This window comes from Moschus berezovskii, chromosome 24, assembly GCF_049115385.1.
Source record: "Moschus berezovskii isolate FMDL1 chromosome 24, NW_MosBer_1.0, whole genome shotgun sequence".
NCBI classification, from domain to species: domain Eukaryota; kingdom Metazoa; phylum Chordata; class Mammalia; order Artiodactyla; family Moschidae; genus Moschus; species Moschus berezovskii.
In genome coordinates, this window is record NC_142483.1 from 2,903,092 (window position 1) to 2,917,643 (window position 14,552).

At 56.5% G+C, this 14,552-nt stretch overlaps 1 protein-coding gene across 4 annotated transcripts in view; it reads left to right on the forward strand.

Annotated features, from left to right (window-relative positions):
• SLC6A6 (solute carrier family 6 member 6) overlaps positions 1–14,552 on the forward strand; it is an 82,657-nt gene that overhangs the window by 7,869 nt on the left and 60,236 nt on the right. For 3 of the 4 annotated variants that reach the window (XM_088831792.1, XM_088831791.1, XM_088831790.1), the window contains exon 2: positions 3,917–3,954. The exons of the other annotated variant lie outside the window; for it this stretch is intronic. The gene's annotated coding sequence lies outside the window, so the exon portion shown is untranslated. The remainder of the gene's footprint in view (positions 1–3,916; positions 3,955–14,552) is intronic. 4 annotated transcript variants of the gene reach the window in all.

Sequence of the window (14,552 nt, forward strand, 5' to 3'; positions counted from 1 at the left end):
TTTATTACTGCTGGCAGCTCAGTTTTTCTGAAGAGCCCCTCCATCTCACCCAGCAAACCTCTGGGACTCTGAAGGCTGCCCAGCCCACCACCCCTTCCTAGGTTTAGTTCAGCTGCTGGTGGATCCCAGGCGGGTGGGAGCCTTCCTGCTGGATTCCTTCAGCAGGGCTGATGGGGTGGCAAAGGGTAGAGGGACCCCCAGCCCTTTCAGGGGCCCCTTAGTGCTTTTGAGGGTGGTGTTTCAAGGCTGGAACTGGAGAAATCCAGCCACCCGCACCCACCTGCCCACTTCAACCTGGGCACTGCTCCATGTGCCCTGGCGGTGGGGGGTTGGGTGGGCCTGGATGTAGCAGGCATTCCCAGGGCAGCCCCCCTGCCAACCTCTGCTCTGACTGAGGCTGATCTGCCTCCTTAAATGTAAAAGGTTCAGCCTTCTGCAGAAAGGACCAGACAGCCAGTCTCTGCTGAAAGCCCCAAAGCTGAGACCTGGAATGTTGTTATTACCTAGGCTGTACCACAAGTTAAGGCCAGTGGTCCACTCGCTAAGCCTCACGTCCCTTACCCTCTCCTGAGCCGTCCAGGGGCTTGTCATTCGTTGGGAGGCTGGAAGAACCCGGAGAATTTTTCTACCCTCCACCCCCCCGCTTACCCTTTCATAACCTCTGACCCCTGCCCGCCGTTCCCCAGGCCTGGGGGTTGTCACCTCTGCCCTGGGATGTTGCAATGACAGGGGGTGGTAGCTGTGCCCTGTGCCAGTGCTCAGACCCGGAAGGCGGAGGCCTCACTTGGGATCTTGTCAGAACGCCCCTTCCCTGGCAGGAGGACGAAGGTGGGGCCTGAGAATCTGCATTTCTCACCAGCTCCCAGGTGCTGGCGAGGCTTCTGGTCTGGGGTGGGTGGGGTGGGCAAGCTCTGTAAGCCAGGCCCCGAGCCTTATGAGAATCCGTCTCCCTAATCACCAGAGGCAGCTTCCTTCCCCTTTGCACATGGAAAGCCCAGGCCTCAGAGAGTGCAGGTAACTTGCCCGAGGTCCCGCAGCTGGGAGCCTCTGAGCCAGGCCAGGCCAGGCCCTCTGGGCCAGTGCCACCTTGGAAAGGCGGTTAGTGGGGAAGCCGTTTTCTGTTGAACGGTGTCCCCGGTCCAAAAGCCACAGGAGGCTTTTCAAAGCAGCCAAGTCGGATGTAAGTCGGGGAGAGCCAGGGGCCAGCCAGGCTGCGCGGGATGGGGTGCTGGCGTGTGGCCTGGTGGGGGGGAGTGGCCGGAGATGGGGTGCTCACAGCTCCTGGCCGACCCGCATGGGGCCTACCCAGAGCCCAGGGAGGCACCAGGTGGCATTTTCTGCCTCCCCGTTGTTTAGATAAATCCCAGGGTGGAGAACTGGCTGGAAGGGTCAGCAGTGGGACAGGCCAAAGCTGTGACCCGGTGCGTTAGTCGTTTAAAGGCTAGGCCTCTCCTTGCAGTCGAAAGGGCGCTTTTCCTTAACTGGGGGTCTGCTTTGGGGACTGAGGGGCTGTGGTCTCCTGCCTGGCTGGGCCTTCACTTTTGCACTGGGCACCTGCCCCAAGCAACTGGGAAGAGTGGAACAGATTTAGGGTCTGGGTCCTTGAAATGTGGTCCCTGGCGGGAGCAATCTGAACTTCGAGGGGAGCCTGTTAGAATGCAGAGCCTGGGACCCTGCCCCAAGCGTCTCCACCCCAGCCCTGCTGACTCAGACCCTGGCGGGAGTGCCCAGTCCTCTGGGTTTTAACAAACCCTCCAGGCTTCACTCGGGAGAAGGGCTGATTTCTCCATCTCCAGCCAAGCACCCGGGGTGGGGGAGGGTCAGTCTTAACCTTTGCAACTGGCTGGAGCACCAGGGCTGCCAGGGGACCTCAGACATCATTTCCTCTGTGGCTCCCTTTTCTGATGGCCCGGGTGTCAGAGAGAGAAAGGGACATGCATAAACTCACACCGCAGATTCAAGGCAGATGGAGTCTGGGGTCCTAGGGCTGCAAGTGGCAGAAACCAGTTCAAACATATTCTGACTCCTTTAAGGGAAGAGCCCGGAGTCGTCCTTCAGGTGTGGCTGGATCCAGGTGCTGAGAGATGTCACGGGGGCTCCGTTTCTTCCTCATTTTTTTCTGTGCTCCGTGTCGCTCCTCGGGGGGGTCCACTCTCCCTGGGGAGCCCCCAGCTGCACAATGTGTTACCCACACCCACCCCCAGCAGAGCCATCCCAGCCTTGACCCTTTTTTCCCGGGATTTTCTGCACAGGCCCTGCCATCCTTCTCAGCGTCCCGTCTTGATCATGTGTTTGTCCGGCAGCCCTCTGATGGGCTCAGTCCAGATCGCATGCCACCCCTGGAAGTAGGAGGTGGGCCTAGCCCACCCAGAACCCCGTGGGCTGAGAGGAGAGGGGGGTGGGCTCCAGGGAGAACAGATGCAGGGAACAGACCCAGAAAAGGGGTGCAGGCGCCCGCACACTAGCTTGATGCAGAGGGTCTCGGTGCCATTTTCCCTCTTCTCTGAGCTGGGCCGCCTCATGCACCTGCTGAGGTCTCACTTTGGACCAGATCATCCTCCCCTGCGTCTGGTTCCTTGAGCGTTGTGGCTGTGATTGTGCACCGAGCCTGCTGCCTTCCTCATGCCCTTTGTCTCTCTTCCCTGGGCGTGGTCCCCGATAACAGCCGTGCTATTTCCACCATCTGCACCCACTGCAGACATTACTAATCCACCCAGAGTTCACAGAGCCACGTGTCCGCCCAGAGACGGAAGCCTCGATGGCATCCTCGTCAGCCTCCACCATGGGATTCCAGGCTCCAAGAGAGCGGGGCCCTCAGCTGTCTTATTCACTACCGTGCTCCCAGGGCCTCCAACAGTGCCTCCCATGTAGTCAGTGCTCGATAAACAACTGACTCAGCCTTCCTACACCCAGTGCCCGGGACACAGTGGGTGCCCTTGTGAGCACTGGGGGGAAGGGGGCCCTGTATACTGCTGGAACCCAGCTCTAAGTCTGGGGAAGAGGCCCCACGGGCAGGGCTGTAGGTACAAAGAGGAAGTAAGTGCCCAGTCCTGGAGGCCTCTCTGCTCTAACAACCCCTCCCCCCGCCCCACCACCCCCACTAATCCATTTAGCTGTTCATCCAAGTGTGAGGCCTTCCTTGATAAGGAAGCACTTCCTGGTTTTCTGCATTTTTTTAATCCAGGAAACCTGGAGAGCCTTCCAGCACAGCTCTGCTGGTGAAATGAGAGGCAGACGTGATCCACCCCCACTTGCCTTGTTTCTCAAACCGAGTCCCAAAGAACCGAAGTGGTCTATTTAAAAAAAAAAAAGATTTTGAGGGTCAGTCACATCCGGGGACCACTTGACCCAGCCCAGTTCCACAGGCGCCCCTGGTGCACTGGAGCTTAGCCTCTAACCAGGGGATGGGTGTTATTAACACGCTTTTCATCTAGACAGTCACTCACAGCCCCAGGCGCCTGGCTGAGCTGGGGGGCAGCTCAGGGGGGTGCAGGTTTTGGGGTTCGAGCTGGGGTGGGGGTCGCTTACCCCTTCTCAGACAGCAAGAAGAGCCTTTCCCCCTCCTGACTGCCCCTCCCAGCTCTGCTTCTCGCCCCTGACTATTTTAGGCACCCTGCACCCGGGCGAGGGGTGTGTGAGCATGTGCCGGTGCTTGAACACGTGGGGGGTGTGTGTGTGTGTGTGCACTCGTGTGTGCGTGCGTGTGGGAGCACCGAGTGCCCCCGGATGTGGACGGGTTCCCAGGGCCTAGAGCAGTGCCTGACATATTAGACGCTCAATAAGGAGCTGACTCAGTGTTGCTGTCCCCGGCGCTGCGGGCTGGGTGGTCATGTGGGGGCCAGACCCCGGGGTCCCGCGTGCCTCACAGCCTGACCAGACCTCTTCTTCCCTTCTCTGCTGCCTCCCCTCGCCACAGGTCCAGAGCAACAGCGCTTTGTGAGAAGCCTCCAAAACGTAAGTGGCGTCTGACCTCCCCGCGGTCGCGGTATCTCGCCGTGGGTGGCAGGGACCCGCGGGGGTGGGGAGGTGGGTTGCACGATCCCAGATCGAAGCGCCAGGACCCTGTCCACAGGTCACCTGGGGATGGTGGGTCTGCGGCCCTGCTTGGCCACCCGTGCGCGTTGGCGGCAGGGAGACGGCCCTGCAAAGCTGCTGAGCACTGATCCCGGAGTCCTGGCCTGGCTCTGCACCGGGCACGGAGGGGGCCCTCGCAGGGTCGGTGCTGAGGTTCGGGGTCAGGAGCACGTGAAAGGGGCTCCCAGCTGATGGGATGCTTGAGGAATCGCGCTGCCATCCCAGTCATCTTTTCATTGCATTTTCTCTTTATTTAAAAAGCAAAAAAAGGAAAACCTTCAGGAAAGTTGCAAGAATGTTACAGTGAAGCCCGGTATGTCCTTCCATTGGATCTTCCCACCGGGAGCAGTTTCGTCCTTGGCTTCGTGGCTTTACCATGAGCTGTGAAAACAGCTGTGTTTGCGTTTACTGTGGTTGCCTCTGCGGGGAGTTTCGGGCGTGATGCCTTTTACCTCTGATCCTTCCACCTGCCCTTCGTGAGAGCAAGGACTTTTGTTCTCATGCAAGCCCACAGTGATCAGCCCTGGAACATCTAACGTTGACATGGTTCTGTTATCTAATCGACATTAATAGCGTTTTGCTGATTGTCTAGTGGTACAGAACTCCCCCCCACCCCCGCCACCCCAGTTCAGGACCATAGTATGCTTTTTTTATTTCTTTTTTTATTGGAGGATGATTGCTGTGCGGTGTTGTCTTGGCCTGTGCCGTATTCCAGCATGAATCAGCCACAGGGACACCTGTGTCCTGTCCCTCCGGAGTCAGCCTCCCATCTCCCAGCCCACCCCACGGACACGGCTGAGCGACTTCCGCTTTCACTGTTTCTCCTTCCTGCACTGTCTCCACAAGTCCATTCTCTACGTCTGCATCTCCATTGCTGCCCTCCAGATAAGCTCATCAGCACCATCTTTCTAGATTCCATACGCGTGCATTAATGTACGATATTTTTCTTTTTCTGACTGACTTCAGTAGTGCTTTTAATGTGTTTTTGAAAAGGGTTTGATGGGGGCAGGAACCTGACTCAAGCCACTTTTCTGCAGTTGCCTTCTAAGCCTTGATTTAAACATCCTCACTGTGTGTGTGCGCGCGCTCAGCCGTGTCCAGCTCGTTGTGACCCCACAGACTGGACCGCTCCAGCCTCCTCTGGCCACGGGATTCTCTGGGCAAGAATCCTGGGGTGGGTTGCCATGCCCTTCTCCGGGGGATCTTCCCTACCCAGAGATGGAACCCGGGTCTCCCACATTGCAGCAGATTCTGTACCATCTAAGCCACCAGGGAAGCCCTAGGGGTTTTCAAAGAAGTCTTTGAGTCGTGGCGTTCAGTGAGAGGCACACTTCATGACAGGACACGGTGAGTACTTACACACGCGTGAGACTGAAACCACAGTTTCACAAAGTGCCGCGCGGCCTCGCCGTCTGGGGGGCTCTGTTCCATCCTGTTCTCCTTCTCAACAGCCATCACCCTGACCCCCTCGGTTGATTTCATGGCCCACTAGTTACATCGTCTGGAATTTGAAAACCTGGCTTCCTAGGCAGAAATTTCTCCTGCGTATCAAGCTCGCCAGGGCTGGGTTTGGTTGACTGGGGTCACCTGGGAAGCCAGGACTGGAAGAAACACCCAGAGACCCTTGGTGGATCCAATTCCACCCCGCCTTCAAGCCCTCAGCCCTGGGTCTCTGTCACCGGCAGCCACGGGCCCTGGCCCCCACCCAAGACCTGTCCTTCGTGGCTTGACTTCAGGTGCAGAGAGCCAGGCTGGCACATCCCCCCGGTGGCTCCGGACACCTCCCAGGCCAGCTGCCAAGTGGCACGGAGTTGGCCCTGCTCCGGGTCAGCCTCCAGAGTCCCGACTGTCATGAATAGCAAGAGGAACCATCTCGAGCATTTACAGAAGTCTTCAGCAATGTTCACCGCGCCTCTGAGGGTTTGATCGACAGTGGATTTTCTCCCGCTGTGGCCCTGGGATGGGCGCTGCGCCGCCTTGTGTAGAAATGGCCACCAAGCCCTGCGTGCCGTCTCTGTGTCCGACTCCACTAGCACCGCAGATGCCTGCGGTCCTCACAGTAACCGTCCGTGCTGTGGTGGCGCTTCACTGCACAGATGGGGAAACTGAGGCTCAGAGCAGTGATCTGACCGCCCCTCACCCCCAGGTCACACAGGACGTGAACCCTGGTCGATCTGATTTGTGCCCACACCACCCAGCAGGGCCCTCCCCCGCCCGCTCCCCCAGGCTGGAGCAGACTCTGGTCTAGCCCTCCCCCCTGAGGCCTCTCACTGGTTAATGAGTAGCCCAGGGCAGCCTGGAAGCCAGGTGCCTACCACCCTGAAGCTGGAATGTGCATTCTGCTCCAGATAAAGACACTCTTGTGCAAGGGGCTTGGCCCTTAGAGGCAATCCACAGAGGCAGGCCACCGTTCCTCTCTTGCCAGGTTTGCTGATCCGTCCATACTTGGTGGGAGCCAATTTGACAACAGAGGCCTATCTGACGCCTCCTCCGAGCAGCCCTCCCGGTTTAGTCTTCCTGCCAGGTCTCCCTGGCCCCCAGATTGGCAGAGAGCGGGGTTTGGAGTGCGGTGTCTTTAGAGAACAGTTGCCTTATCTGAAGTCTAAGCCCCGCTGGGTGTCCAGACTTCAGTTCCCACCTGAGAAAGGGGACGATGATCACTCAGGGGCCCCCACAGAGTCAAGGACCTGACCGATGTGTGTGTGTTTCTGTTGGCTGGTCAGCAGACCCTGGGTTATTAATGAACCCGCCAAAAGTAGTATTCCTGACCCGGGGGGCAACCCATGTGGTGGAAAGTCCATGGAGCTGGAGAGTCAGCCAGGCCGGGCTCAAATGCCAGCTCCACCCCTGGCCAGCTGTGTGACCTCAAGGGAGGTCACTGACCGAACCTCTCAAAGCTTCCTCTTCCACACCCACCTGTGAAATGGAACAGTAAGAGCCCTGGGAGGAGACAGTGGAGAATCAGGGGTAATGACCCATCTTCCCAGTGGGGTTTGGGAGGGCTGGAGGTCCTAACAAAGTTGGTGCCAGCACCCAGTAGCATTTCTTATCTCATCTCCCAGGTGGGATCCCTGAACAATACTCCCCCACCTGAAAATCAGATCCATCCTCTTGGGTGCCCCGGAATCTGTGGAAGGGGGAGTCTCTCTGGGCTTATTGTGTGAGTTCCCGTGGGCCTTCTCCACCTGCACCTTCTCAACCATCCCCACCCCAGCCCACCCCAGCTTATGAACTCTGACGGGGTAGGGGCGTCAGTACAGGCAACCGGTAACCACCCGCCAAAGTACTTGCTGCTTCGAAGGGCCTAGACAGAAACTTGTTTGTTTGCCCTGATTATGTTGTACGATTTTTTAAACATTGAGACCTTTGACCTGCAATGGTGTGTAAATCTAAGGCACACAGTGTCTTGATCTTGTCCTTTGCTATTGCAGCATGAGTGTCACTGTAGCATTTAGCTAACACCTCCACTCCACTTAATGATGTCTTCTGGTGTTGAGAAGTTATATGCTTTTCATACAGAAATTCGGAGAGCACAAAAAACTCATAAGAAGAAACTCAAGTTTGTCTCTGGTCCTGCCGTCCAGAGACAACCAACCTAATGGTGCATTTATCAGCATGTGGGTAATGTGCCTTATTTAAAATTTTCCAAACCAAACTCATAACATGGCTCTTTAGGAGCCAGTTTCTCCCACCACACACCCCCCAAACTATTTCTAGGAGTCTTTTGGGGTCTTGGATCTTCTACCTCCAGCGTTGGCAAACTTCTTAAAGGGTTGGCCTGTATGTACTGTGGGCTTGGGGGCTGTGTGATCTCACCTCTGCTGTTGCAGCTAGAACCCAGCCAACACAACAGACAGAGGATGGTTGTAGCTCTGTGCCAATAAAACTTTATTTACAAAAGCCGTGCTGAATCTGGCGGGGGCAGGAGGGGTGCAGTTTGCAGACCCCCTGTTCTAGTTTGTTTTCATTTGTTTGGGTAAACTATCGTTTCTTTAAGTAGCCCCCTAGTGAGGAGAGGTGGGCCAAGTGCAGTTTCTTTCTTGAAAACTACTCTGCTGTGAGCATCTTTTTTTTTTCCTTCTATTTTTAATTGTGGTAAAATACACTTAACATAAAGTCTGCAGTCCTAACCACTTTAAGTCTACATTTCAGTCGTGTTGAGTGTGTTCACGTTGTCGGGCAGCCTCCAGAACTTTTCATCTTACAAGGCTGAAGGCAGCAGACAGTTTGCATGTTGGTCTGGTCAGGAAATTGGAATGTCTAGCCTGAAGGGGCTGTGCATTTTTAAGATGCTGGCACTTGATGCCAAATTATTGACCCTCCAGAAATTACCCTACTGTCATCAGTGACAGCCCGCAGTCCTTGATAGAGAGGTGGCACGTCCCTGGGCTGCCTGCAATGCAGGAGACCCAGGGTTCGATTCCTGGGTCAGGAAGATCCCCTGGAGAAGGGATAGGCTGCCTACTTCAGTATTCTTGGGCTTCCCTGCTGGCTCAGCTGGCAAAGAATCCGCCTGCAATGCGGGAGACCTGGGTTTGACCCCTGGTTGGGATTCACCCCTGGAGAAGGGAACGGCTCCCCACTCCAGTGTCCTGGCCTGGAGAATTCCATGGACTGTATAGCTCACAGGGTCCCAAAGAGTCAGACACGACTGAGCGACTTCCACTTCACTCTCACTTTCATCCCAGAGGCGCCGTTTCCAGTCTCCCAGCCTTCCTTCCTTGGGGAAGAACATAAGAACTCAGGAAAGAAAAAAGCTGTGAATCCTGGACCTCCTCCTCCAAGGCTGATAAATACACTCTTTAGAGAGAGGAGAGGTGTGTTTAAGACCTATTCTCACAGTGAGTCTGAGTGTGAATGTCTTCACATATATGAGATGGCATTGTGGTAAGGAGACCCAACCAGTCCGTCCTAAAGGAGATCAGTCCTGAATATTCATTGGAAGGACTTATGTTGAAGCTGAAACTCCGGTACTTTGCCACCTGATGTGAAGAGCTGACTCATTGGAAAAGACCCTGATGCTGGGAAAGATTGAAGGCGGGAGGAGAAGGGGACGACAGAGGATGAGATGGTTGGATGGCATCACCGACTCGATGGACATGAGTTTGAGTAAACTCGGGGAGTTGATGATGGACAGGGAGGCCTGGCGTGCTGCAGTCCATGGGGTCACAAAGAATCGGACATGACCGAGCGACTGAACTGAACTAGTGGTAAAGAACGCGCCTGCCAATGCTAGGAGACATAAGAAACGTGGGTTCAGTCTCTGGGTTGGGAAGATCCCCTGGAGGAGGGCACAGCAACCTATTGCAGTCTTCTTGCCTGGAGAATCCCACGGATAGAGGAGCCTGGTGGGCTGCCATCCATAAGGCTGCGGAAAGTTGGACACGACTGAAGCGACTTGGCACACACAGCACGTGTGCATTTTAAACTATTTGCTTTATTTATTTGGCTGCACAGGTCTTAGTTGACGCCGTCAGGCTTAGGTGCTTAGCAGCGTATGGGGTTTCCTGGACCAGGAACCTAACGCATGTCCTCTGCATTGCAAGATGGATTCTTAACCACCGGAGCACCTGTAAATGTCTTTTGGCCTCTGCGTTGCTGTGTGTGACCCAGGGCCTGTCGCCTGACCTCTCTGGGCCCCAGGGTCTTCAGTCAAAATAGAGGTGATGTAGAATCGCCCTTCTTCGGTTGTTGGGAGGATCAGGGGAGAAAACCTGTGGAAGTTCTCAGTACATCCGCCAGCGCAGGGCAGAGACTGCAGACGGCACTTACTCTAACTGGCCTTCCTCTCGCTGCTATCACTGTGAGTACTTTTGGTGCCTCCATCAGAGTAGGCTGAGCACATGGACGAGAGCGTGTGCAGCCGTTTGCAGTTCTCAGAAAGGCCTCCCACCTCCAATACTCACATTGTCACACTGCGTAGTTCTTAACGTCCCCACGTGGCAGGGGAGAGGCGCGGGGCCGAAGGCAGTGGTGGCCAGCTTGAGGTCAGCGCGTTCTGGGACGGAGCCTGGGGTGAGCCACGGCTTCGGCTTCTAGTCGAAGTCAGAGCTGCTGGGAAGCCTCTGGACCTCGGGTTCTCAGGCCGAGAGGAGATTCCTCGGATGCGTCTTCCCATCTCCGTTCTGAGCCCCACCAGGGATCACACCAGGATTTCTTCCAGGAGAGAGCTGACTCCTCTAACATGTGCGGCTCTCCCCCGACAGCACCACGCGGTTCTCCGGTGCCGGCTGAGCGTCCCTCAACCTGGGTCAGGCTGACGCTGTCCCTGTGGTGGTTGCTCAGTCACCCGGTCGTGTCCGACTCTTTGTGGCCCCGTGGACTGCAGCACGCCAGGCTCCCCTGTCCTTCACTGTCTCTTGGACTTTGCTCGAACTCCTGTGGTAGACGCTCAGATTCCCCAGGGGAAGGGCTCAGTCCCACCAGACTGCCCCCACACACACCCTTCAGCCTGAATGGCTAGGACTCCAAGGCTCCTATGACCCCCCCTCCTTGAGTTGGGTTAATTGGCTCCAACAGCTCACCGACCTCAGAGAATCAGGCGCAGGCGAGGCGTGGGGAAAGTGCGGGGCTTCCACGCCCTCTCCATGCCCTCTCTGTGTCTCAGAATCTCCCTGTGTTCACCAACCAGAAGCCCCCCAAACCCTGTCCTTTTGGGATTTTTCTGGAGGCTTCATCACCTAGGCGTGATTGATTCCACCTCCAGCCCCTCTCCCCTCCCCAGGGCTGGGGGGTCGTGGGACTGAAAATTCCAGCCCTCTAATCACGGGCGGGCTCTCCTGGCAACCAGGCCCTCTTCCTTAGCCGCCTCCAAAGTCGCCTCGTTAACATAACAAAAGACACCTTGATTGCCCTCGCCACTTAGGAAATTCCTAGGGTTTTAGGAAGTCTGTGCTGGAACCTGGGATGAAGACCACCTTTATCTTTCTGATTATAGATCGCAAGATCACAGACGCTGATGGGGCCTTTCCAACACCGGAGCCTCTCGGCACGGTGAAACCTGAGCGGTTTCTGGAAGATACTGTTGTCTGCTAGTCTGTGCTCAGCCTGGAGACAGCAAGTCCAGAAACCCAGGCTCCTAAAGCGAAATGGGCAGCTCCCAGCCCCGGGGCCCCATCGGCCTGGCTCCCCGGGGGCGGTCCCCTGAAGCACCTCCTTTATTGACCCATTTGCTGGGGCGCCTCGGACAAGTCCCTCCCCTTCTCTGGGCCCTGGGCCTGCAGGGTAAGGCCGGGGGCCTGGAGTCACCTCCCTGGGTGGCTGTGCTGAGCCTTGCCCTCGGACATCAGCTCTGCCGTTTCAGAGCCGGTGGCCGAGTCGTGAGCAGGGTGTTCCCTGTGAGAGCTGAAAGCACGCTGCCCCTCGGGGTCTGCATGCTTAAGGAAGGGGGCCGCCCCCACGGCAGCCTGGCCCGCCCTCCGTGGGGCCTCACACGGGGACCCCTCCTGCCCCCCGACCCCAGCCGTCCTCACCCCCGAGGCTCCCCCACCCGCTTCCTCTCCCGCTCCCCTCTCTCCAGCCCTGAGAGTCCACCCAGAACCCAGGCCCCCTCGCCCAGTCCTGTCACAGCGAGGGGAATGCGGCTCTTAGGTCTGTTCTCAGAGTCGAGTATCGTGAGCTTCTGCTTGTCTCGCTGCCACCCTGGTCTTTTCTGGGTGTCTGCCCACCCCGACCACCTCTCTCCCCCGTCTTTCTCTCCTCTGTTAAATTCCTGGGGCCCAGAGCCACCTGGTTCTGATGGAATGCCAGGCTGAGTCCTGCTCAGCGGGAAGGAGGCCGAGATGGATCAGTAGTGTCTGTCGGGGGCGGGCGAAGAGAAGGCATGCATGCGGGCTGTCTGCGGACCCGCTTTGGGAGCAGACACCTGCTTTGGAAAAACTATGGGGAAAAATGGGGAGCTGAGAAGACGGGGAAAGGTCTCTGCAGCTGCCAGACAAGAGGCTTCCTCTGGGCGGGAAGAAAGCACTAAGGAAGGTGCTGACCGTTGAGTCCCGAGTGACGCCGCTCGTATGTAGGTGGAGGTTTTCAGGCCAGGCGGGCTCCCCTGGTGGCGCAGACAGTGAAGGATCCGCCTGCAATACAGGAGACCCAGGTTCGATCCCTGGTTCTGGAAGATCCGTTGGAGAAGGGGTAGGGTACCCACTCCAGTGTTCTTGGGCTTCCCTGTGGCTCAACTGGTAAAGAATCCGCCTGCAATGCAGGAGACCTGGGTTCCATCCCTGGGTCGGGAAGATCCCCTGGAGAAGGGAATGGCCACCCACTCCAATACTTTCGCCTGGAGAAGCCCATGGACTGAGGAGCCTGGCGGGCTACGGCCCACGGGATCACAAAGAGTCCGACACGACAGAGCACCTAACAGTTTCACTTCTCACTTTTTCTGACCAGGCACCCAAACTGTTTGATTCTGAATTTCCTGGGTCTCCTGTCTTGTGCTGCATAATGAATGGAGGCAGGTGATCACCCTCCAGATGAGGTCGCCAGATAAAACACAGTTGCTTCTGAGAGGCGGGGCACCCTGCCTAAGGTCACACAAAACGTTGAGGTTGGGCATCTCCCCCTGCCCCGTTGCTTCCTGGCTGTGCGACCTCAGGAGTGTCCCATCCCCCTTGTGAGCCTCGGTTGCCCCATCTGTCAAATGGGGACTGAGGTGGAGATGCCCACTGGGTGAACCGGCGCATACAGGAGAAAGCAGCCTGGTGTGTTAAAAGGTTGAGACGATGATTTCTTATCAGCGTGACTTCTCAATACCGGCTGTGATAGAGTGCTTTCAGGATGGGGTTAGTCACACTGAACAGAGCAGACACACGGTGAAGTCTCTCGCTCTAAAAGAGACAGAACTGGAAATGCTTGGAGTGTCCCAGGTGGCTGCTTCCAGGCCCTGATTCCCGACACCCTGGACCCCCAGGTGGCCAGGCCTGAGCACGCCGTGGCTGGGGGCCCAGCCTGTAGGGTTTCTGGGGAGAAGGGTCCCCCAGACTTTATTAAATAAATTACTTTTATGTCGTATTCGTAAGCATCATGACAAGTGCTGGTGGTACAAATATGAAGAAGACATGGCATCAGTGTTTTAGAGTTTTACAGTCTAGTAGGCGAACCTGTGTGAACATGTGAATTGCATTAAATTTTGCTGGGTTTTTTCCCCCAGTTCTGTTGAGACTAAATGACATCAGTGTATGAGTTTCAGCGTGATGACTTGATTTACATGTATTACGAAACAATTACAAAGATTGGTTCTCTTAATGTCCATCACTTTGTGTAGATACATCAGTTCCCAACTTAAGGGCCCAGAGGGGGTCAGACCTTTGTGTTCCCTTTGGCACTTCCAGTCCATTTGAGAAATTTGCATGCTTTTCAAACCTGTTCCAGCCCTGCCGAATCAGGGGAAGGCCCAGCCAAGACCGTTTGATGTCAGGGAAAGTTTGGGGAAAACCTGTAAGCATCTGAAAACCGAGAATTGAAAGTCTGCTCATTCACTTGTCAGGAAGTGATGGACTTTTCCTGTGGGTCAGGGACCACGGTGGGCCTTGGGTCCCCAGAGATGAGCCTCGCTCTGTCTAGCTTAGGAACTGCCTGGCCAGCGGGGAGATGCTGCAAGTCGGGCATCCATCGGGGGGAATCTCTTGAAGATGCTTGGGCACCCAAAGTTCAAAGAGCTTTCCCAGAGGCCTCGAATGACAAAGCATGCCAGGTGGCCACAAGAGGGGAGGGGCATGCCGGGTGAGGAAGCCTCCCACGGAAGGGCCGGCCAAGTGTGACGTGGAGTTAGGGCCCCCAGGGTCCTGGGGGGCCAGGCGGCTGGGCTGCATGTTCAGGGGGCAGGCAAGGAGACTCGTGGGTGATGGTCTAGCCTGGTGACCCCAAGGGCCCTGCTGGCTGTTTGCTCACTTCGGGGACCAGCCTGGATCTGAGTCCTGACTTCGTGTTCCCAGATGGCCCTTCAGGGTGGCGACTGTGGAGTTGTTTTGACCGCAGGCTTCTGCACAGGAAGAGAAACAGACAAGCCCAGCCCTTACCCAGACCCGCTCGTAGGAGCATCACAGGCGTGGTCAGAGGTCCCACGAGGAGACCACTCTGATGAGACGTCTAACCTCGTTCTGCTGACTCGTGGGGTTTCGGGAGCGTGCGGAGTGCCTTTGGGGGGGATGTTGGTGCCAGTTGGGGGGCTCGGCTGCTGGCTGGAATAGGACACCGGATGGAGAAAGTGTTTATTTGGTATTTTCTCTGCCTGACAGGCCAGCCCTGGGTGTTCACTTCTGCCTTTCCAGGCATTTCACTGGGTGATGCTAACGAGGGTGCAGTCCGGGTTTGCTGATTAGCAGCATGCAACGCAGGGGCAAACTGTTTCTCCTGAGAGCAGAGCCAGGCACGCACTGAGGCACTTCCTGGTGCCTGCCCTTGTGTGACGTGAGGTGGCCCGTTTTGCAGATGGTGCAGCTGACACGGGATAGAGTTAGGCTCCAGCTGAAGCCTCTGATGGT